Source organism: Salvelinus alpinus, chromosome 22 (assembly GCF_045679555.1).
Source record: "Salvelinus alpinus chromosome 22, SLU_Salpinus.1, whole genome shotgun sequence".
NCBI lineage: Eukaryota > Metazoa > Chordata > Actinopteri > Salmoniformes > Salmonidae > Salvelinus > Salvelinus alpinus.
Genome location: NC_092107.1, coordinates 38109561 through 38133842, shown reverse-complemented (window position 1 = coordinate 38133842; position 24282 = coordinate 38109561). Strand labels below are relative to the sequence as shown.

The window sequence follows — 24282 nt, the reverse complement described above, 5'->3', positions numbered from 1 at the left end:
ACTCAGGGTGGACTCAGGTGGACTCAGGGTGGACTCAGGGTGGACTCAGGGTGGACTCAGGTGGACTCAGGGTGGACTCAGGTGGACTCAGGTGGACTCAGGGTGGACTCAGGTGGACTCAGGGTGGACTCAGGGTGGACTCAGGGTGGACTCAGGGTGGACTCAGGTGGACTCAGGGTGGACTCAGGGTGGACTCAGGGTGGACTCAGGTGGACTCAGGGTGGACTCAGGTGGACTCAGGGTGGACTCAGGTGGACTCAGGGTGGACTCAGGGTGGACTCAGGTGGACTCAGGTGGACTCAGGGTGGACTCAGGTGGACTCAGGGTGGACTCAGGGTGGACTCAGGGTGGACTCAGGGTGGACTCAGGTGGACTCAGGGTGGACTCAGGGTGGACTCAGGTGGACTCAGGGTGGACTCAGGGTGGACTCAGGGTGGACTCAGGGTGGACTCAGGGTGGACTCAGGGTGGACTCAGGGTGGACTCAGGTGGACTCAGGTGGACTCAGGGTGGACTCAGGTGGACTCAGGTGGACTCAGGGTGGACTCAGGTGGACTCAGGGTGGACTCAGGGTGGACTCAGGGTGGACTCAGGTGGACTCAGGGTGGACTCAGGTGGACTCAGGGTGGACTCAGGTGGACTCAGGGTGGACTCAGGTGGACTCAGGGTGGACTCAGGGTGGACTCAGGTGGACTCAGGGTGGACTCAGGGTGGACTCAGGTGGACTCAGGGTGGACTCAGGTGGACTCAGGGTGGACTCAGGTGGACTCAGGTGGACTCAGGGTGGACTCAGGGTGGACTCAGGTGGACTCAGGGTGGACTCAGGGTGGACTCAGGGTGGACTCAGGGCGGACTCAGGTGGACTCAGGTGGACTCAGGGTGGACTCAGGTGGACTCAGGGTGGACTCAGGTGGACTCAGGGTGGACTCAGGTGGACTCAGGGTGGACTCAGGGTGGACTCAGGTGGACTCAGGGTGGACTCAGGTGGACTCAGGGTGGACTCAGGGTGGACTCAGGTGGACTCAGGGTGGACTCAGGTGGACTCAGGGTGGACTCAGGTGGACTCAGGGTGGACTCAGGTGGACTCAGGGTGGACTCAGGGTGGACTCAGGGTGGACTCAGGGTGGACTCAGGGTGGACTCAGGTGGACTCAGGGTGGACTCAGGGTGGACTCAGGTGGACTCAGGGTGGACTCAGGTGGACTCAGGTGGACTCAGGGTGGACTCAGGGTGGACTCAGGTGGACTCAGGGTGGACTCAGGTGGACTCAGGGTGGACTCAGGGTGGACTCAGGGTGGACTCAGGTGGACTCAGGGTGGACTCAGGTGGACTCAGGGTGGACTCAGGTGGACTCAGGGTGGACTCAGGTGGACTCAGGGTGGACTCAGGGTGGACTCAGGGTGGACTCAGGGTGGACTCAGGGTGGACTCAGGTGGACTCAGGGTGGACTCAGGTGGACTCAGGTGGACTCAGGGTGGACTCAGGGTGGACTCAGGTGGACTCAGGGTGTACTCAGGTGGACTCAGGGTGGACTCAGGTGGACTCAGGGTGGACTCAGGTGGACTCAGGGTGGACTCAGGGTGGACTCAGGGTGGACTCAGGGTGGACTCAGGTGGACTCAGGGTGGACTCAGGGTGGACTCAGGTGGACTCAGGTGGACTCAGGTGGACTCAGGTGGACTCAGGGTGGACTCAGGTGGACTCAGGTGGACTCAGGTGGACTCAGGGTGGACTCAGGTGGACTCAGGTGGACTCAGGTGGACTCAGGTGGACTCAGGTGGACTCAGGTGGACTCAGGTGGACTCAGGGTGGACTCAGGTGGACTCAGGTGGACTCAGGTGGACTCAGGTGGACTCAGGTGGACTCAGGTGGACTCAGGGTGGACTCAGGGTGGACTCAGGGGGCAGGTCAGATCTCACCAATCTATCCACAATATTGCGACCACACTTATAGACCACCAGTCGAGGTTCTTTGAAGAGGAATGCTATTTTTTTGTCTGATTGCAGAATATGCCAGAGCTTTTTTAGGATTGCTGTCATTTTCTCTGAACACTTAGTGCAAAAAGACTGTTGCTTTGTTTTTCTTCTTTGGTTTCGTTTTTTAGCAATTCCTCTCCTGGTTTTTGAGATATTTTAAAAATTGCAGCATAAAAAGTTTTGTCCTTGTAGCCTCTCATTTTGAATTTATCTGTCATTTTCTTAGCATTGCTGTCAAAAATCTGTCTGGTGGCCACAGACTTGTTTAACCCTGCATAACTGGCTATGTGGTAGACCATTCTTGATGGGAAGAGGATGCATACTAACCACATGTGGCAACATATTGCAGTCTGTGGGCTTTGTGTATAAGTCTGTACTGTATGTATGTACAGTTGAAGTCGGAAGTTTACATACACCTCAGCCAAATACATTTAAACTCAGTTTTTCACAATTCCTGACATTTAATCCTAGTAAAAAGTCCTTGTCATAGATCAGTTAGGATCACCACTTTATTTTAAGAATGTGAAATGTCAGAAAAATAGTAGAGAGAATTATTTATTTCAGCTTTTGTTTCTTTAATCACTTCACTTGGTCATGGGTCATATTAAAAAGTGTAGAAATGCAGGAAACTATTTTAGACCCCCGCCCCCCCCCCCCCCCCCCTGGCCAGGTTCAAAGTGAATGATGGCAGGCCCATGTGGCAAATACCTTATTTGCATAAAGGCCTGCTGTAGCTCTGATTGGATATCGTGCGCCGGTCTGTTTAGACTCCGGTACTGGACAATACAGATGTTTTTATTAGGTTTTATTTACTGCAGTGTCTGTTAATTGTCCAAAAGCACGGCCACTCTCACACTCTATATTGCTATAGAATTTTCACAAATACCTTACTCTTCGTCATTCCCAAGCATTCTATGAAAGTGTGAAAATGACCATGTCTAAGTGCTCGCTTGTCAGAAAATGTTTTTTTAAAAAGACGGCATATTCCTCCTGGGGTGTATATCAATCAATCAATCAATCTAATGAATTTCTGAAGACCTTTTTACCTCAGCGGATGTCACAAAGTACTTACACAGAAACCCAGACCTAAAACCCCAAACAACAAGCAATGCAGATGTAGAATCACAGATTTGAATAAGATTTCATGTTGCTGAAACGCTGTCAGTTCCACTTTAAGCCTCAAACAGTACAGCTATAAAGTTGGTGCAACACACAAATCACAGGCACTTCTAACCAATAGAATGAAGCTGTACGATGTTGTTGTTCCAGTATCTCCTGGTACTATACAGAGTTCATCAGGTCACAGGCAGTTCTACCATTCTCCAACATGGCCGCTGGTCAGAGTCCATAGTCTCAGGAAATCATCTATACTTTGACCTGCTTGACAGATCTGGAGAATGTTCATTCCTACCTGTCAAAGACTAACACACACACACACACACACACACTCAAACAGAGACACACACTTCCTAACACAGAGGTAAATCATTATACCTGTTTTACTCCCTAGTGGGGTAAAAGTGGACATCAAGGCTGAACACTGACAGTTAGGAGCCTTCTCATTATTTTTCAAGTCAGTGTGTGTGTGTGTGTGTGTGTGTGTGTGTGTGTGTGTGTGTGTGTGTGTGTGTGTGTGTGTTTGTGTACGGGTGTATGTGTGTATGTGGGTTTAGGTGTGTAGTGTGTTAGAGCACCCCTGTTGTTACTCCCTGCGGCTCAGTAACATCTGTCCGACTTAAAGGAAAACTATGTTATAATGGTGACAGTTAGACCATCTGAAAAAGGCTTGTGGACACAATGGCTGTATAATGCCTACAGACATCGTCTGTAGATAATCCTCTTTCTAGTCAGGGATTGTTGATTGTTTTGAGGTGCAAGGCCTGCTAGGGGGGAGGGGTGGGCTGCCCTCTGCTCTAAGAACATGTTAGGGCACGTCTCCCCAGTGACCTCTCATTGGAACTCTTGACCTGTCCGTCACCACCTTTGACAAAGCCCACCTGGTCCCAGGCCAATCCGCAAGTGGGGCGGGGACAACTATAAAAGCATAGTTACACCAATCTTTAGTGTAGAGTTCTTCCAAGAGTAATGTGGATACTTTCAGTAAAGTGGTTTCCACTGTAGCTGAAGAGTGCATACTGGACTGCAAACTCTGACTGCAAACTCAATGCAAAGTAAGTGCCCTGTTCCAGCCAACCATTTTCATGCTTGAGGTGTTTATACATGTGTCATTTGCCAATACATTCGCTATTATACTGTATAATAGTGTTGTTACAATATTATCATTGTGTTACAATTACTTGCACTTTATAGGAAAGACGTACTACTGGCTGTCTTGTGAGCTGTGCATATTGTTAGGGTGTTGTTCTACTGGTTTCCCATGAAATCTTATGCTCTTAGAGTTTGAGTCTTTCCCTTTGGCATCCCCATAGCATAGGATACTATGTGTCCTAAGATGGCGCTTGTGTTTTGTAGTCCCAAACAGCTAAAAGACAAAAAAATTGACGGTAATGCTTACGGCCCAGTACATCACTGGGGTCAAGCTTCCTGCCATCCAGGACCTACATACTAGGCGGTGTCAGAGGAAGGCCCAAAACATTGTCAACGACTGTACTCTCTGCTACCGCACAGCAAGCGGGACCGGAGCGCCTAGGTCTAGGTCCAAAAGACTCCTTAACAGCTTCTACCCCCAAGTCATATGACTGCTGAACAATTAATCAAATGGCCACCGGACTATTTACATTGACCCCCCCCATTTAATTTTAAACTGCTGATACTCGCTGTGTATTATCTATGCATAGTCCCTTTTCCCTAACTACATGTACAAATTGTTAAACGCTTACCATATCACGATAAGGTCTACCTGTTGTATTCGGCAAATTAGAAAAATAAAATTGGATTTAATTTGATGTTCTTCACTTCCGGGTTTATGACATCACTTCCGGTTTATTTATTGTTAGCATGCTAGTGTCGTTAGCATGGTTACCGTCCTAACTCTCCATGGTAAATAGAGTGTTTAACTTGCGTAACTACATTGTTAGCATTGCTAGTGCCGTTACCATGATTAGCATGCTAATTCCACATTGTACATAGTGTGGTCTGTTTTCCTATCTGCATTGTTACCATTGCTAGCTCCATTACCATTATTAGCATGCTAACATGCCACTAAATAGTACATATCTCTGATTCAGAGGGGTTGGGTTAAATGCGAAAAACACATTTCAATTGAATACATTCAGTTGGACAACTGACTAGTGTAAACGCTGCGTGTAACACATCCGGTGTCAGGATAAATAAAATGCAAGGTCTGCTAACTTTCTTTAATTATGTTTAATTACCGCAAACAATGAATGGCAAATGCAATTTTCGTATATACGGGTTCGCTGTTTCACCGCGCAGGATGAACAGAGAACTGGCAAGAAGTACGTAAACAGCTGTTCTTATACCGTGATGACATCGTTTCAACGCGTCTGTTAGCCTATCACAGTAGAGGCTGGGCCTGGTTTAGACTCTGCCCCCCTTTGCTGGCCCCTTGGCGCGTTCCTTTGTCCACCTCTGGTTGCTGGGTAGATTAGCTCCGTCTTGGGTCTGTCGATTCTACACTAAAACAGTTCCTAATATGGTATTGTCCAGTATTCTAAACTCTTGGTTGGTCTAGAGAGCTGCACCCTTCCCCTCTCCAGACTGTCCACAACTTTTATGGCCTGTGTTGGTCAGTCCTTTCACCTACACACCCACACCCCTCTGTATAGTTTGTGTATGTGTGTAACAAAACAATATTCCTCTTCAACCAATATGCTAACAGGCTATTATGCTTAAACATAAATCCTAACACTAGGTAACCCCCTTTCCCTTTCCATATTGATTATTATTTACTGTAGCTTTTGTGTGCCTATGCTATTAGCCTGTTAGCCTAATATTATGACGTTTACTGCACTTTATATGACATTTATACAATATTTACTATTATTTATCTAATGGTTACTGGTACTGTTTCCTGCTAATATTGCACTGCTAATTCCATTGCTAATGTAGCTATCTGTATTCACTGGTAAAGCTACAGTAATCTCATTGTTAGCCTCATACCATTGCTGTTACCATCCACTGCTCCATCCACTCTATCCCCTGGGGTGCAGATTAGTAGTAGAGATAGACTCTGTGGATCTATTATGGACATACAGTGGTTTACTTCTTACCTGTTTTACAGATATATATGCTGGTGCTGTACATATAGGCATGTCATCTGACAGTGAACGGACATCTTCCTGTTTTACAAAACCTTCATACTTAGGATAACACATTATATCCACCTTCTAAATGGATCACCCCATTTTAACTCGCGTCATATGAATTTCCCTCACAGGGGGACACATGGGGAGTGAGTAGCTCCATTTTGTATCACAAAATTGCGGTTATATTTAGAAGCCAGACAACGTAGTTTAAATGAAGCCTTTCAAATCAATAGATCAATATATCCCCAAGCAACTGAGAGAGAGTGAGTGGTCAGTTAAGTAGTGCAGCGAATCAATCAGCGGTGACACGGCTTCCCTCAGAGGAAAACATAAGGAACAACTTGGAGATGCAAAGGAGAGTAATGAACAGCTAAAGGACACCCAGGAAAACATAGCTACAATGCACACCATAACAAACATACTGTTACAATATGTTGTTAAAAGAGTATATTTGCTAGGAAGGACAGTCGAGTCTATCTTGTCAGACAGACACATACAAGGTGCTAACCGGTGCTAACATGAGCGAACAAGACAACAAAATGTGTCTTCAGGAAACAAGTTTGCAAACTTTAGAAGATGAGCAAGAAAACAGAATGAGACAAAACAACATGGGAATATTGTGCTTACTGGACAATGAGGAAAAAGGAAACTCTTCCAGCTACATTGTCAAACTGATATCAGAGGAGCTTGGCGTGGATGTATCACCACAGGATCTGGAACGATGCCATCGGATTAGCGTGAAACAGAAAAACGACAAATGTCCTCGCGTGGGAACCTTCAAGCTGTGAACCAAAGTCAACATTTTGAAGGCACAGGGGGGAATGGAGATTAATATCCACGGCCAGACCATTGGATTTGTCCAGGACCTGTCCCCCAATACAATCTACTGTCCCCAACTAACTGTTATTCTCTGGAAAGCAACAAAAGAAGTAGAAGATGCCAATGAGCTACATGAAAAGACAATACAAAAGAGGACATATACAGTGTCTTTGATGACCCTGGGCCAATTGTTTGCCGCCTTATGAGACTCCCAATCACGGCAGATGTGATGTAGCCTGGATTCAAACCAGGTAGCGCAGTGATGCTTCTTGCACTGTGTTGCAGTGTCTTAGACCTCTGTGCCACTCGGGAGCCAACATCACACGCGCTAACTTTTTTACTTTGCAAACGCTGGGACTGGAGTTCCTCAAGAGGAAGCTGACGATGATACAGTAGGAACTGTATGAAAAAACAAGCCAGAGCTCCCACCTCAGGTGTTGAATATACGGAACAAGCCTATCAATTCCTCTAAGTGTTTGTTCACGGAACACACTTCCCTAGTGTCCTACGCGCCAAAGAAAGGCAGAAATGTGGTACTCATGAGTACTCTGCATAGGGATGGGATAATCTGTGGCCAGGAACATCAGAAACCAGAAATCATAATGGATTACATTGCCACAACTGGAGGGGTGGACAATTTAGACAAGCTGGTGACTGGCTACAGTTGCAAAAGAAGGACCCTACGCTGGCCACTTGTGATATTCTCCAACATCTTGGACATCTCGGCGTACAACACGTTTGTCATCTGGATGGCGTTGAACCCAGATTGGAACAGAGGGAAGCTCCAGAGGAGACGGCTCTTTCTCGAGGAGCTGGGCAAGGCATTGGAATAACCTCAAATCCAGAGGAGTCAACATATCCCAAGGACCCCAGCTTCTGCAGCCATCGTGAGGAGGATTCAGGAGGAGGATGCTGGTGCACCGTCCGCCCCGACCCACAGAACCAACTCCAATACTGGAAGTAAGTGTGAGTGATGTTGTTGCATGTGTGTGTGTCTGACTCTCCTACCTTGGCCTGCTGTAACTATATATGAGAGTGAGTGAGTGAGATGTTAGTACAATTCCTGAACTAAGTGTTTTCATCATTCTAGATTGCAGTCGGCAGAAACAAGAGGAAGCACTGTGATGTACGTGGACCCAAGAAGGACAGCAAGACACTGTACACATGCATCAAGTGTAAGAAATACATTTGCAACACACACACAGTAAAACTCTGTCCCTCATGTGGTGTGTAGACCGGCCTTAATTTGTGGTCAATGGGGCTCATTTATACTTTCCATAAAATACTGTATATAAAATCTGTCCTTCCAATTAGTTCAGTTCAAAGCAATAAACATCAATAGTGATGAAAACCTTGTTTAGTTCATATTTATTCCACCCATGTCTTGATTATAATTTATTTTTGTTTACAAAAATCAAATTTGATAAAAAAAACAAATAGCGCATTATTGATAAATGTGATCTAGCAGAGGTAAATGGCAAATATTAACCATGTACGCTGTCTATAGTGCTTGTAATTTATATAAGTCAACATTTATATAAGTATTAAGTATTTTTACATAAATTGTTATGGCTGTATTGTTTTAAAAACCCAATAATGCTGTGGGTCCATCAGACCTGCAAACATTGGGTGAATAACAAAAACCACACAAGGGTTAAATTAAATACGTTTTATTGTCATTGTCTTCATTATTCTAATGACATCCTTGTATAATATAGGACTGTAATTAGATGCAGAAGAGTTTAATTTCTCTTTACAAAGATTGAATGGATATGGGTAGGTGACCCCTCAAAGCCAGATGGAGATGGGTAAATCAGATGTGCATTCAGTCTTTATATTACTGTAGCATAGACCATGCTGCAGCAAATGTAGGCCTACCTGTCACAAGAAAAAAAGGTACAGTGATGAGATGAAAGGTCTATATGCATTGTGAACTGTGCTTCATACTGAGATGACCATTGATTATTCATCATGCAGAGGCCATAGAGAAGCCTGATTTAGACATGACATATCATTTAGCAGTTCCATTTCACGCCATGCTGTTCATATAAATAATGTATTATAATTTACCAGTTTCTCTCTGTTATTTATCCCTGGAAAAAGGAGTGGTTTTGGGTGGTAAATCCTGGTAAATCTCAGTTCCCACAATTCAATACTATCAACTAGCTCTGAAAGTCTAACGGCAGAATTTAAGGTTTAGTTTAGGCATTAACTTCAAATTAAGGTTAGGCATAAACTCTGAATGGTTAAGGTTAGGGTTTAGGTTTGGGATAGATTTAAAACAAAAATCTCAAAACCAACACATATCACTGGGTTTGAACTTGCAGCATTTGTATTCAGAGGCTGATGCTTAGGCCCATCCTACATTCCTGTAAAATGAATAATAGTTCTGGACAGATTAGGGGAGGATGATGATTCATTAATGTTCCTTGTTTGTCAATATAGATCAGATTCAACAGTGGTTATTGATGAGACTGGAGAGGTCCTCTGTCGGAGGGATTGGGACAAGGTGACTGGGAGGGCATCAGACAATTCTCTTAAATGTGTGTGGGGCCTCCATTCATCCCCCTTCAGTCTATCGGTGGACCCACTCTCCCCAAGTAGACCCCCACCAGCCACTACACTTTAATTTAATTTACAAGGTAATACAAACTGACCACAGTACTTAAGTGGCAGTCTTCAACCAATGTACAGTATGTACAACGACATCATCTACAGTCTATTGGTACATTCGGAGACGAGTTGGAGCTTTATTAAAGCCCTAAAAAGTCATAGAGCTTCAAAGTAGAAAGAAGTCATTTGCTTTATGTTTTTTGTTCTCTGTTAAATGTCTGCTGAGCCCACATACTCACACGCTGTAATATATATGTAATGTACAGTCCATTCAGAAACTATTAAGACCCATTGACGTTTTCACATTTTGTTAAGCTGATAAAATTCTTTAAACAGTTTAAAAAATATATAATAATAATAATGACATTTTACATATACATAAGTATTCAGACCCTCGGGGTGGCAGGTAGCCTGGTGGTTAGAGCATTGGGCCAGTACCCGAAAGATTGCTGGATTGAATCCCCGACCTGACAAGGTAAAAATACGTTGTTCTGCCCCTGAACAAGGCAGTTAACCTTTCACGAGCCTCTACCCCGGGTCCGGGATCACCCCCCACCCCCCCCACACACTGATTAGCATAGCTAGCATAGCTTCACAAGTAGATAGTAGCATCTAAATATCATTAAATCACAAGTCCAAGACACCAGATGAAAGATACAGATCTTGTGAATAAAGCCACCATTTCAGATTTTTCAAATGTTTTACAGGGAAGACACAATATGTAAATCTATTAGCTAAACACGTTAGCAAAATACACCACTTTTCTAACTCCATTAGTTTCTTACTCCTTCAGGTGCTATCACCAATTCGGCTAAACTAAGATATTGATAGCCAATAACCTATAAAAAACCTCTTCAGATGACAGTCTGATAACATATTTATGGTATAGGATAGGTGTTGTTAGAAAAAAGTGCATATTTCAGGTAGAAATCACAGTTTACAATTGCACCGACCATCACAAATCGACTAGAATTACTAGATAGAGCAACGTGTATGACCAATTTACTCATCATAAAACATTTCATAAAAATAGACAAAGCATAGCAATGGAAAGACCCAGTTCTTGTGATTTCAGACCATATTTCAGATTTTCTAAGCGTTTTTCAGCGAAAACACAATAAATCGATAAGTTAGCATACCACATGTGCAAACGTTACCAGAGCATCGATTCCAGCCAAAGAGCGCTATAACGTAATCACCGCCAAAATATATTAATTTTTTCACTAACCTTCTCAGAATTCTTCAGATGACACTCCTGTAACATCATTTTACAACATACATATACAGTTTGTTCGAAAAGGTGCATATTTAGCCATACAAAACCGTGGTTACACAATAAAAATACTAGGAAATCAAGCCTCAATATGTCTGACGTCATCTATCAGAGTGATCTAGTTTAATTGAAAGCTAATCATATACTTGACTAAAAAATACAGGGTTGACAGGAATCGAAAGACAAATTAGTTCTTAATGCAACCGCTGACTTACATTTTTAAAATTATCCTTACTTTTCAATACAGGGTTCGCCAAGTGACGCGATAACAAACAAAATGGCGAAATATGCGTTTAAAATATTTCGACAGAACAACGATTTATCATATTAAATATTGCTTACTTTGAGCTGTTCTTCCATCAGATTCTTGGGCAATGTATCCTTTCTATGTTATAAACGTCTTTTGGTCGATAGATGTCCTCTGTCCTTCGAAATGTCCACCACCAACGACCGACACCCCGAAACGTTTCCAAAGCTAAAAAGGGCACGACAAAGAAATTCCTCAAAATCGCACTAAACGGATATAAATTGCTATAAAACGGTTCAAATTAACTACATTATGATGTTTTTAACAACTTTAACGACTGAAAACATGACCGGAGAAATCTAACTAGTTAAACAACGATTTGGAATGAGGCAGGTCCGATGTCCATCTTGCTTGTGGCGCGCGGAGAGAGAGAAAGGTCTTCCCACGTTTTGTGGTTTTATATGGGCTGGGATTGTGCAATAGACTCCATTCAAAACGTGATGACGTACAGACACCCAGAGGAAGACGTAGGCAGTGTCGGTTTCTTCATAGCATTCACTGTCGCCTTAAAAACAGACTCCAGATCAGGGGTAAAAATTTCTGAAATCTGACCCCTGTCATGAAAAGTGCTGTAGATATTGTTCTGTACCACTCAGAGACAAAATTCCAACTTCTATAGAAACTAGAAGGTGTTTTCTATCCAATAATAACAATAATATGCATATTGTACGATCAAGAATTTAGCACGAGGCAGTTTAATTTGGAGACCCAAATATGCTAATGCGGAACAGCACCCCCTATAGTTGCAAGAAGTTAACCTCTAATTCCTCCCAAACCCGGATCCGGGAGCACCCCCCACAGTAAAAAAGCTGACTAGCATAGCCTAGCATAGCGTCACAAGTAAATACTAGCATCTAAATATCATTAAATCACAAGTCCAAGACACCAGATGAAAGATACACATCTTGTGAATCCAGCCATCATTTCTGATTTTTAAAATGTTTTACAGGGAAGACACAATATGTAAATCTATTAGCTAACCACGTTAGCAAAAGACACCACTTTTTTTACTCCACCAGTTTTTTACTCCATCAGTAGCCATCACTAATTCGACCAAATAAAGATATAAATAGCCACTAACCAAGAAACAACTTCATAAGATGACATTCTGATAACATATTTATTGTATAGCATATGTTTTTTTAGAAAAATTTGCATATTTCAGGTATAAATCACAGTTCTACATTGCAGCTGCAATCTGAAATAGTGCCGAAGCTGCCAGAATAATTACAGAGACCAACGTCAAATACCTAATTACACATCTTAAAACATTTCTGAAAAATACACAGCATACAGCAAATGAAAGCCCAACATCTTGTGAATCCAGCCAATATGTCAGATTTTTTAAGTGTTTTACAGCGAAAACACAATATAGCATTATATTAGCTTAGCACAATAGCCAGAAACACAAGCAATTTACCAGCAGCACAGGTTAGCGATCGTAACAATACAGCAAAAGATATATTATTTTTGACTAACCTTGATATACTTCGTCAGATGACAGTCCTGTAACATCATATTACACAATGCATATAGGTTTTGTTCGAAAATGTACATATTTAGCAGCACAAATCGTGGCTATACAATGTGATCAGTGGCAACAGGTCATGCATTCTGGCCGGCGCCATCTTGGAAAGGCACCTAAGTTTACGATTATTTATCGATTAGATTGACAAAAAAATACAGGTTGGACAGCAAATGAAAGATGCATTAGTTATTAATGCAACCGCTGAGTTAGATTTTTAAAATTAACGTTACTAGACATACAGTGTGCGTTACAGCCAGACTAGTGCCGCAATAATGGCGGACAAATATGTTTACATTTTTCCACATAAATACGGAATAACATCATAAATAGCTCTTACTTTTGGACGAGCTTCCATCAGAATCTTGGGCAAGGTGTCCTTTGTCCAAAAGAATCGTTGCATGGTTGTAAAACGTCGTCTTCAACTTCGGAATTAGCAGCTAACAATAGCTATGTGGCCACAACATGCCCAAATCCCCAAAACGCAATACTAAGGAAATTCCGAAAATAGCAATATACTCGCATAAACTGATATAACTCGGTTTAAAATAACTTCGTTATGATGTTTCTAACACCTATATCGAATTAAATTACAGACAGATATAGCTAAGGCCGATAACTGAGCGTTTCAAAATGCCATCTTGAGGTCTTGCTTTGCGCAATGACGAACGACGAAAAGAGAGCTCACTTCGTTCCTTGGCCTTTTATAAGCTCTGAGAACTACGTAGACACTCCATTCCACTTCTCATTGGTTACTGACATCCAGGGGAAGGCGGTGCAGTTCATGTCGACCCATAGGATACATACAGAGCTTTAAACTGATCTGAGAACAGAGCCTCGTTTTCAGACCTTCGCAGTTCCTGTCATGGATTTCGCTGCAGAAAGAGTTCTGGTTCACCCACAGACATAATTCAAACGGTTTTAGAAACTAGAGATTGTTTTCTATCCAATAGTAATAATAATATGCATATTGTACGAGCAAGAATTGAGTATGAGGCAGTTTAATTTGGAGACGATATTTTCCAAAGTGGAAACAGCACCCCCTAGATTGAGAAAAGGTTAACCCACTGTTCCCCAGTAGGCTGTCATTGTAAATAAGAATTTGTTCTTAACTGACTTGCCTAGTTAAATATAGGTAGAATAAAAAAATACTCAGTACTTTGTTGGAGCACCTTTGGCAGTGAATACAGCCATGAGTCTTCTTGATTATGATGTTACAAAATTGGCACACCTGTATTTGGGGAGTTTCTCCCATTCTTCTCTGCAGATCCTCTCAAGCTCTGTCAGGTTGGATGGGGAGCCTTGCTGCACAGATATTTTCAGGTCCCTTCAGAGATGTTCGATCGGGTTCAAGTCTGGGCTCTGGCTGGGCCACTCAAGGACATTCAGAGACTTGTCCCGAAGCCACTCCTGCGTTGTCTTGGCTGTGTGCTTAGGGTCAGTGTCCTTTTGGAAGGTGAACCTTCACCCCAGTCTGAGGTCCTGAGGTCTCTGGAGCTGGTTTTCATTAAGGATCTCTCTGTACTTTTCTCTGTTCATCTTTCCCTTGATCGTGACTAGTTTCCCAGTCCCTGCCGCTGAAAAACATTCCCACAGCATGATGCTGACTCCACTGTGCTTCACTGTAGGGATGATGCCATGTTTCCTTCAGATATGAGGCTTGACATTCAGGCCAAACATTTCAATCTTGGTTTCATCAGACCAGAGAGTCTTGTTTCTCATGGTCTGAGAATCCTTTAGGTGTCTTCAGGCAAACTCCAATCGGGCTTTCATGTGCCTTACTGAGGAGTGGCTTCCATCTGGCGACTACCATAAAGTCTGGATTGGTGGAGTGCTGCGGAGATGTTTGTAATTCTGAAAGGTTCTCCCATCTCCACAGAGTAACTCTGGAGCTCTATCAGTGATCATCAGGTTCTTGGTCACCTCCTTGACCAAAGTCCTTCGCCTGCGATTGCTCAGTTCGGCCGGGCAGCCAGCTCTAGGAAGAGACTTGGTGGTTCAAAGCTTCTTTCATTTAAGAATGATGGAGGCCACTGTGTTCTTGGGGACCTTCAATGCTGCATAAATGTTTTTGTATTCTTCCCCAGATCTGTGCCTCGACACAATCCTGTCTCAGAGCTCTACGGATAATTCCTCCAACCTCATGGCTTGGTTTTTGCTCTGACATGCACTGTCAACTCCGGGACCTTATATAGACAGGTGTGTGCCTTTCCAAATCATGTCCAATCAATTGAATTTACCACAGGTGGACTCAATTTAGTTGTAGAAACATTTTAACCTCTAACGAGCCTCTACCCCGGGTCCGGGAGCACCCCCCATCCCCCCACACACTGATTAGCATAGCTAGCATAGCTTCACAAGTAGATAGTAGCATCTAAATATCATTAAATCACAAGTCCAAGACACCAGATGAAAGATACAGATCTTGTGAATAAAGCCACCATTTCAGATTTTTAAAATGTTTTACAGGGAAGACAAAATATGTAAATCTATTAGCTAAACACGTTAGCAAAATACACCACTATTCTAACTCCATCAGTTTCTTACTCCTTCAGGTGCTATCACCAATTCGGCTCAACTAAGATATTGATAGCCAATAACCTATAAAAAACCTCTTCAGATGACAGTCTGATAACATATTTATGGTATAGGATAGGTTTTGTTAGAAAAAAGTGCATATTTCAGGTAGAAATCACAGTTTACAATTGCACCGACCATCACAAGATGACTAGAATTACTATAGAGAGCAACGTGTATGACCAATTTACTCTTAATAAAACATTTCATAAGAATAGACAAAGCATAGCAATGGAAAGACCCAGATCTTGTGATTCCAGACAATATTTCAGATTTTCTAAGCGTTTTACAGCGAAAACACAATAAATCGATAAGTTAGCATACCACATGTGAAAACGTTACCAGAGCATCGATTCCAGCCAAAGAGCGCTATAACGTAATCACCGCCAAAATATATTAATTTTTTCACTAACCTTCTCAGAATTCTTCCGATGACATCCTGTAACATCATTTTACAACATACATATACAGTTTGTTCGAAAAGGTGCATATTTAGCCATACAAAACCGTGGTTACACAATAAAAATACTAGGAAATCAAGCCTCAATATGTCTGACGTCATCTATCAGAGTGATCTAGTTTAATTGAAAGCTAATCATATACTTGACTAAAAAATACAGGGTTGACAGGAATCGAAAGACAAATTAGTTCTTAATGCAACCGCTGACTTACATTTTTAAAATTATCCTTACTTTTCAATACAGGGTTCGCCAAGTGACGCGATAAAAAACAAAATGGCGAAATATGCGTTTAAAATATTTCGACAGAACAACGATTTATCATATTAAATATTGCTTACTTTGAGCTGTTCTTCCATCAGATTCTTGGGCAATGTATCCTTTCTATGTTGTAATCTTCTTTTGGTCGATAGATGTCCTCTGTCCTTGGAAATATCCACTAACGATCGAACGGGACCACAAAACGTGTCCAAAGTTTCAGAGTGCACAACAAAGAAATTCCTCAAAATCGCACTAAACGGATATAAATTGCTATAAAACGGTTCAAATTAACTACATTATGATGTTTTTAACAACTATAACGACTGAAAACATGACCGGAGAAATATTGCTGGTTAGACAACGATTTGGAATGAGGCAAGTCCGATGTCCTTCACGCTTCAGGCGCGCGACGAGAAAGGGAGGTCCCTATACATTTTGTGGTTTTATAATGGCTGTGATTGTGCAATCGATTCCATTCAAAACGTGATGACGTACAGACACCCAGAGGAAGACGTAGGCAGTGTCGGTTTCTTCATAGCATTCACTGTCGCCTTAAAAACAGACTCCAGATCAGGGGTAAAAATTTCTGAAATCTGACCCCTGTCATGAAAAGTGCTGTAGATATTGTTCTGTACCACTCAGAGACAAAATTCCAACTTCTATAGAAACTAGAAAGTGTTTTCTATCCAATAATAACAATAATATGCATATTGTACGATCAAGAATTTAGCACGAGGCAGTTTAATTTGGAGACCCAAATATGCTAATGCGGAACAGCACCCCCTATAGTTGCAAGAAGTTAAGGATGATCAATGGAAACAGGATGCACCCGAGCTCAGTTTCAAGTCTCATAGAAACGGGTCTGAATAGTTATGTAAATAAGATACTTATGTGTCTTATTTTTTATAAATATGCAAAAACTTCTAAAAACTTGTTTTTGCATATTTCGGCAGTCTGGATACAAAATGTTGAACATAAATGCAATGGTTCATTTGATCAGTGTAAATGTTTGCACATACACTGCTGTCATCTAGTGGCCAACATCTAAATTGCAGCTGGGCTGGAATAATACATTATGGCTTTTCTCTTGCATTTCAAAGATGATGGTACAAAAAAATACAATAGAATGGTTGTTATTTTCTTTGTATTATCTTTTACAAGATCTATTGTCTTATATTCTCCTACATTCCTTTCACATTTCCACAAACTTCAAAGTGTTTCCTTTCAAATGGTACCAAGAATATGCATGTCCTTGCTTCAGGGCCTGAGTTACAGTCAGTTAGATTTGGTATGTCATTTTAGGCGAAAAGTGAGAAAAAAGGGTTAGATTTGGTATGTTCAAAACTTTGGAAGCTTTCAACTTTCCAGCTGAAATAATACATTTAATAAAAATATTATATAAATGTCATGAAGCAAAAATATACACAAATAATACATTATCGGCTGAAATTACTTTAGAAAAAGGGCACAAGACAGGGATGTCCTTTCTCCCCCTTCCTGTTTGCACTGAACCGCTTGCAGAAAGAATTAGACAGGACCCACAACGTAACAGGTATCAGTATTGGTATGAATTATAACTACAATTATTTGCAGATATCTCCTGATATATATCCTGATATACTGTACTTGACTTAAATTGATTACGCAATGCATCCCCTGCTAAAAATATTTTCACAAAACTTAATAGGAAAAAGAAAAATAATAACTAATGATCTACAGCAATCCTTTAAGTGGACTACAAAAATATAAAATACTTAGGCTGTTTATTAAGTGACAACAAACAACAAATACAGTGGGGAGAACAAGTATTTGATACACTGCCAATTTTGCAGGTTTTCCTACTTACAAAGCATGTAGAGGTCTGTAATTTTTATCATAGGTACACTTCAACTGTGAGAGACAGTGAAATCCAGAAAATCACATTGTATGATTTTTAAGTAATTAATTTGCATTTTATTGCATGACATAAGTATTTGATACATCAGAAAAGCAGAACTTAATATTTGGTACAGAAACCTTTGTTTGCAATTAAAGATATCATACGTTTCCTGTAGTTCTTGACCAGGTTTGCACACACTGCAGCAGAGATTTTGGCCCACTCCTCCATACAGACCTTCTCCAGATCCTTCAGGTTTCGGGGCTGTCGCTGGGCAATACGGACTTTCAGCTCCCTCCAAAGATTTTCTATTGGGTTCAGGTCTGGAGACTGGCTAGGCCACTCCAGGACCTTGAGATGCTTCTTACGGAGCCACTCCTTAGTTGCCCTGGCTGTGTGTTGCAGGTCGTTGTCATGCTGGAAGACCCAGCCATGACCCATCTTCAATGCTCTTACTGAGGGAAGGAGGATGTTGGCCAAGATCTTGCGATACATGGCCCCATCCATCCTCCCCTCAATACGGTGCAGTCGTCCTGTCCCCTTTGCAGAAAAGCATCCCCAAAGAATGATGTTTCCACCTCCATGCTTCACGGTTGGAATGATGTTATTTGGGTTGTACTCATCCTTCTTCCTCCAAACACGGCGAGTGGAGTTTAGACCAAAAAGCTCTATTTTTGTCTCATCAGACCACATGACCTTCTCCCATTCCTCCTCTGGATCATCCAGATGGTCATTGGCAAACTTCAGACGGGCCTGGACATGCGCTGGCTTGAGCAGGGGGACCTTGCGTGCGCTGCAGGATTTTAATCCATGGTGGCGTAGTGTGTTATTAATGGTTTTCTTTGAGATTGTGTCCCAGCTCTCTTCAGGTCATTGATCAGGTCCTGCCATGTAGTTCTGGGCTGATCCCTCACCTTCCTCATGATCATTGATGCCCCACGAGGTGAGATCTTGCATGGAGCCCCAGACCGAGGGTGATTGACCATCATCTTGAACTTCTTCCATTTTCGAATAATTGCGCCAACAGTTGTTGCCTTCTCACCAAGCTGCTTGCTTATTGTCCTGTAGCCCATCCCAGCCTTGTGCCGGTCTACAATTTAACCCTGATGTCCTTACACAGCTCTCTGGTCTTGGCCATTGTGGAGAGGTTGGAGTCTGTTTGATTGAGTGTGTGGACAGGTGTCTTTTATAAAGGTAACGAGTTCAAACAGGTGCAGTTAATACAGGTAATGAGTGGAGAACAGGAGGGCTTCTTAAAGAAAAACGAACAGGTCTGTGAGAGCCGGAATTCTTACTGGTCGGTAGGTGATCAAATACTTATGTCATGCAATAAAATGAAAATGAATTACGTAAAAATCATACAATGTGATTTTCTGGATTTTTGTTTTAGATTCCGTCTCTCACAGTTGAAGTGTACCTATGATAAAAATTGTAGACCTCTACATGCTTTGTAAGTAGGAAAAGCTGCAAAATCGGCAGTGTGTCAAATACTTGTTCTCCCCACTGTATATAAAAATAACTTTATTCCACTATTCAACTATATGAAAGCAGACCTAATTAAATGGAACCATCTTCCCATAAATCCAGTTGAATAAACCTCTTCAGAATTGCATGGCTCCCAAAGTTTTTATACTTGTTCTTGGTAAAACCAATTACACCACAAAAGGCATAGAAACTGTAAATGACTTGATAATAAGAAATACATTTCCATGACAGCATTAAAAAGCCATTTTGGATTGACCAATGTAGATTTTTTTCAAATACTTAAAAGTTTTGTATCACAGAATTTCGATTTTGAAGTATTTTGGACATCAGAGCATTCTTGATGGAATTCTATTTGAGTCAGAAAAGGTTATTCATATGATAGGTGAGATATACTAAAGCTTGCAGAGAGCATATCCAACTGACAATGTTCAATAAAATCTAGAGCACAACGGCTGAGTCATGTCTTAAGTGTAAAACGAACAATGACTCAATAATAATAATAATAAAATAATGTCCACACCGGCTCAGCATGCACTCATGAATGCACAAACTCTCTCAAACACACAAACTAACGAATACTAGGTACGCAGCTATCAGTGTTTGAGGGGCCTGCTTGAAAACGACGGGATCGATAGTCAGGACTGAATTGCCAATTCCAGTTTGGGCAATCGAAATGAGCTGGTGCTGCAAGCTTGTGTGTGAGGCAGCAATTGGAAACGACTGAGTGGAATTGGATTTGGAGTGAGAGAAAGAAAGAAAGCAAGAGAATAGGATAAAAAGATCAGCAGGGGAGAGGAGAGGGTGGAGTGTAGAGGAGAGAAGATGTGAGGAGAGAAGAGGAGAATAGACTCTCAGCTTGCCAAATGGCAGGTCAGGACCCTATGACGTATTATTGGCTTCATACGGGGACCTGGCTAGTGACACTGGTTCTGTTTACCTGATGGCTCACCTTCACTTTGAAAGCTTAATTTGGGTCACAGCTCAGAAATAAGTTTGCATTAATGGTTACTGTGATATTGTGATGGGCTGTGCTGGTTGGAGTGTTAATATGCCAACCTGACCAATCAAATCAAATCATATTTGCGTCGAATACAACAGGTGTAGACCTGACAGTGAAATTCTTACTTACAAAGCCCTTAACCAACAATGCAGTTTTAAGAAAAATACCTACAAAAAAATAAGAAACTAATGTAACAAATAATTAAATAGCTGTCACGATCGTCATAATGATTGAACCAAGATGCAGCGTGGTATGTTTCCATCCCTTTTATTAGGAAGAGAAAACTCAAAGAACAAAAACAACAAAGCGAACAAATGAAACGTGAAGCTATAATAATGGTCCCAGGCAACTAAACATAGTCAAGATCCCACAAAGCACAACGGAGAAATGGCTACCTAAATATGATCCCCAATGAGAGACAACAATAAACAGCTGCCTCTGATTGGGAACCATATCAGGCCAACATAGATATAAAATTCACCTAGATAACCCACCCTTAATCACACCCCGACCATACCAACATAGAGAATAAAAAGCTCTATATGGTCAGGGCGTGACAAGAGCATCAGTAAAATAACAATAGCGAAGCTATATACAGGGGGTACCGGTGCAGATTCAATTTGCAGGGGCACCGGTTAGTCGAGGTAATTGAGGTAATATGTACATGTAGGTTGAGTTATTAAAGTGACTATGCATAGATAATAACAGAGAGTTGCAGCAGCGTAAAAGGGGGGGGTAAATGCAAATAGTCTGGGTAGGCATTTGATTAGATTATCAGGAGTCTTATGGCTTGGGGGTAGAAGCTGTTTAGAAGCCTCTTGGACCTAGACTTGGCGCTCCGATTCCGCTTGCCGTGAGAGAACAGTCTATGACTAGGGTGACTGGAGTCTTTGACAATTTTTAGGGCCTTCTTCTGACACCGCCTGGTATTGAGGTCCTGGATGGCAGGAAGCTTGGCCCCAGTGATGTAATGGGCAGTACACACTACCCTCTGTAGTGCCTTGCGGTCAGAGGCCGAGAATTTCCATATCAGACAGTGATGCAACCTGTCAGGATGCTCTCGATGGATCAGCTGTAGAACCATTTGAGGATCTGAGGACTCATGCCAAATCTTTTCAGTCTCTTGAGGGGGAATAGATTTTGTCATGCCCTCTTAATGACTGTCTTAGTGTGCTTGGAGCATGTTAGTTTGTTGGTGATGTGGACGCCAAGGAACTTGAAGTGCTCAACCTGCTCCTCTACAGCCCAGTCGATAAGAATGGGGGCATGCTCGGTCCTCCTTTCCTGTAGTCCACAATCATCGCCTTTGTCTTCATCACATTGAGGGAGAGGTTGTTGTCCTTGCACTACACGGTCAGGTCTCTGACCTCCTTCCTATAGGCTGTCTCGTTGTTGTCGGTGAACAGGCCTACCACGGTTGTGTCATCGGCAAACTTAATGTTGGCCCTGTGGCCTTGTGAATGTTGACCTGTTTAACTTCTTTCAACTAGGGGGCAGAATTTTTATGTTTGGATAAATAACGTTCCCAAGGTAAACGGACTATTTCTCAAGTCCAGATGCTAGAATATGCATATAATTGACAGATTGGGAAAGAAAACACTCTAAAGTTTCCAAAACTGTCAAAATATTGTCTGTGAGTATAACAGAACTGATTTTGCAGGCGAAAACCTGAGGAAATCCAAACCGGAAGTTCCTTTTATTTGGGAAAATCCCTGTTCCGTTGCCTGCCCCTCCTCCATTTAAAGGGCTATCAACCAGATTCATTTTCCAATGGCTTCCTCAGGCTGTGACCAGGCTTTAGACATAGTTTCAAGCTTTTATTTTGAAAAATTAACAAAATTTCTAAAAACGCGTCAGGTGTCCTTTGATTAGTTCCTGCGCGCGAGAGATATACTCAACATTTTCTTTCTCTGTAGTAATGAATAGGTTACCGTCCGGTTGAAATATTATCGATTATGTATGTTAAAAACAACCTGAGGATTGATTATAAAAAAGGTTTGACATGTTTCTACGAACATTACGGATACTTTTTGGAATTTTCGTCTGCCTTTCAGGACCAGAACGAGCCTGTGGTTTTCTGAACATAATGCACAAACCAAATGACGGTTTTTGGTTATAAAACTAATCTTTATCGAACAAAAATAACATTTATTGTGTAACTGGGAGTCTCGTGAGTGCAAACATCCGAAGATTATCAAAGGTAAGCGATTAATTGTATTGCTTTTCTGACTTTCGTGACCAAGCTAATTTGGGGCTAGCTGTTCTTACTGTTTTGTCTAGTGATTGATAAACTCACAAAAGCTTGGATTGCTTTCGCTGTAAAGCATATTTTCAAAATCTGACATGATAGGTGGATTAACAACACGCTAAGCTGTGTTTTGGTATATTTCACTTGTGATTTCATGATTATAAATATTTTTTGTATTATTTTTGAATTTGGCGCTCTGCAATTCAGCGGTTGTTTACGAAAATGATCCCGCTAAAGGGATCCTTGCGGCAAGAAGTTAACAGTTTTACTCAGAGCGGCTGTGGAGAGCGTGATCACACAGTCGTCCGGAACAGCTGAGGCTCTCATGCATGTTTCAGTGTTACTTTCCTCGAAGCGAGCATAGAAGTAATTTTACTCGTCTGGTAGGCTCGTGTCACTGGGCAGTTCTCGGCTGTGCTTCCCTTTGTAGTCTGTAATAGATTGCAAACCCTGCCACATCCAATGAGCGTCGGAGCCGGTGTAGTACGATTCTTAGTCGTGTATTGAAGCTTTGTCAATTTCATAGTTCGTCAGAGGGCATAATGGGATTTCTTATAAGCTCCATGAAAGCGGCAGCTCTAGCCTTTAGCTCAGTGCGGATATTGTCTGTAATCCATGGATTCTGGTTGGGGTATAAGGTACAGTCAATGTGGGGACAACATCATTGATGCACTTATTGATGAAACCAGTGACTGATGTGGTGTACTCCTCAATGCCATCGGAAGAATCCCGTAACATTTTCCAGTCTGTGCTAGTGAAACAGTCCTATAGATTAGCATCTGCTTCATCTGACCACCGTTTTATTGACAGAGTCACTGGTGCTTCCTGCTTTAATTTTAGCTTGTAAGCAGGAATCAGCATAATAGTATTATGGTCAGATTTGCCAAATGGAGGGCGAGGGAGAGCTTTGTACACGTCTCTGTGTGGTCTAGAGTTTTTTCCCTCTAGTTGCACATTTAACATGCTGGTCTTAATTAGGTCAAACAGATTTAATTTTCCCTTCATTAAGACCCCGGCCACTAGGAGCACCGCCTCTGGATGAGCGTTTTCCTGTTTTCTTATGGCCGTATACAACTCATTGAGTGCGGTCTTATCACCAGCATCGGTTTGTGGTGGTAAATAGACAGCTACGAAGAATATAGATGAAAACTCTCTAGGTAGATAGTGTGGTCTACAGCTTATCATGAGATACTCTACCTCAGACGAGCAAAACCTCAAGACTTCCTTAGATATCGTGCACCAGCTGTTGTTTACAAATATACATAGACCGTCACCCCGTGTCTTACCTGAGGCTGCTGTTCTATCCTGACGTTACAGTGTATAACACACCAGCTGTATGTTATTCATGTTGTTGTTCAGCCACGACTCTGTGAAACATAAGATATAAAATAAAATGTATGTCCCATTGGTAGGATATACGTGCTTTTAGTTCGTCAACTTTATTATCCAGTGATTGTACGTTGGCCATTAATACCGATGGCAAAGGCAGATTAGCCACTCGTCGCCGGATCCTCACAAAGCACCCCGATCTCCTTCTGCGAATGACGGGGATGAGGGCCTGTTCGGGTGTCTGGAGTAAATCTCTCTCGTCCGACTCATTAAAGAAAGATTCTTCATCCAATTCAAGGTAAGTAATCG

The 24282-nt window shown here is 42.1% G+C and overlaps 1 protein-coding gene across 1 annotated transcript in view; it reads left to right on the top strand.

The window, feature by feature from the left end:
* The first annotated feature begins 4058 nt into the window (after positions 1–4058).
* Positions 4059–24282, top strand: part of si (sucrase-isomaltase) — a 168120-nt gene continuing 147896 nt past the window's right edge. Inside the window, exon 1 of the mRNA XM_071360047.1 lies at positions 4059–4144. The gene's annotated coding sequence lies outside the window, so the exon portion shown is untranslated. The remainder of the gene's footprint in view (positions 4145–24282) is intronic.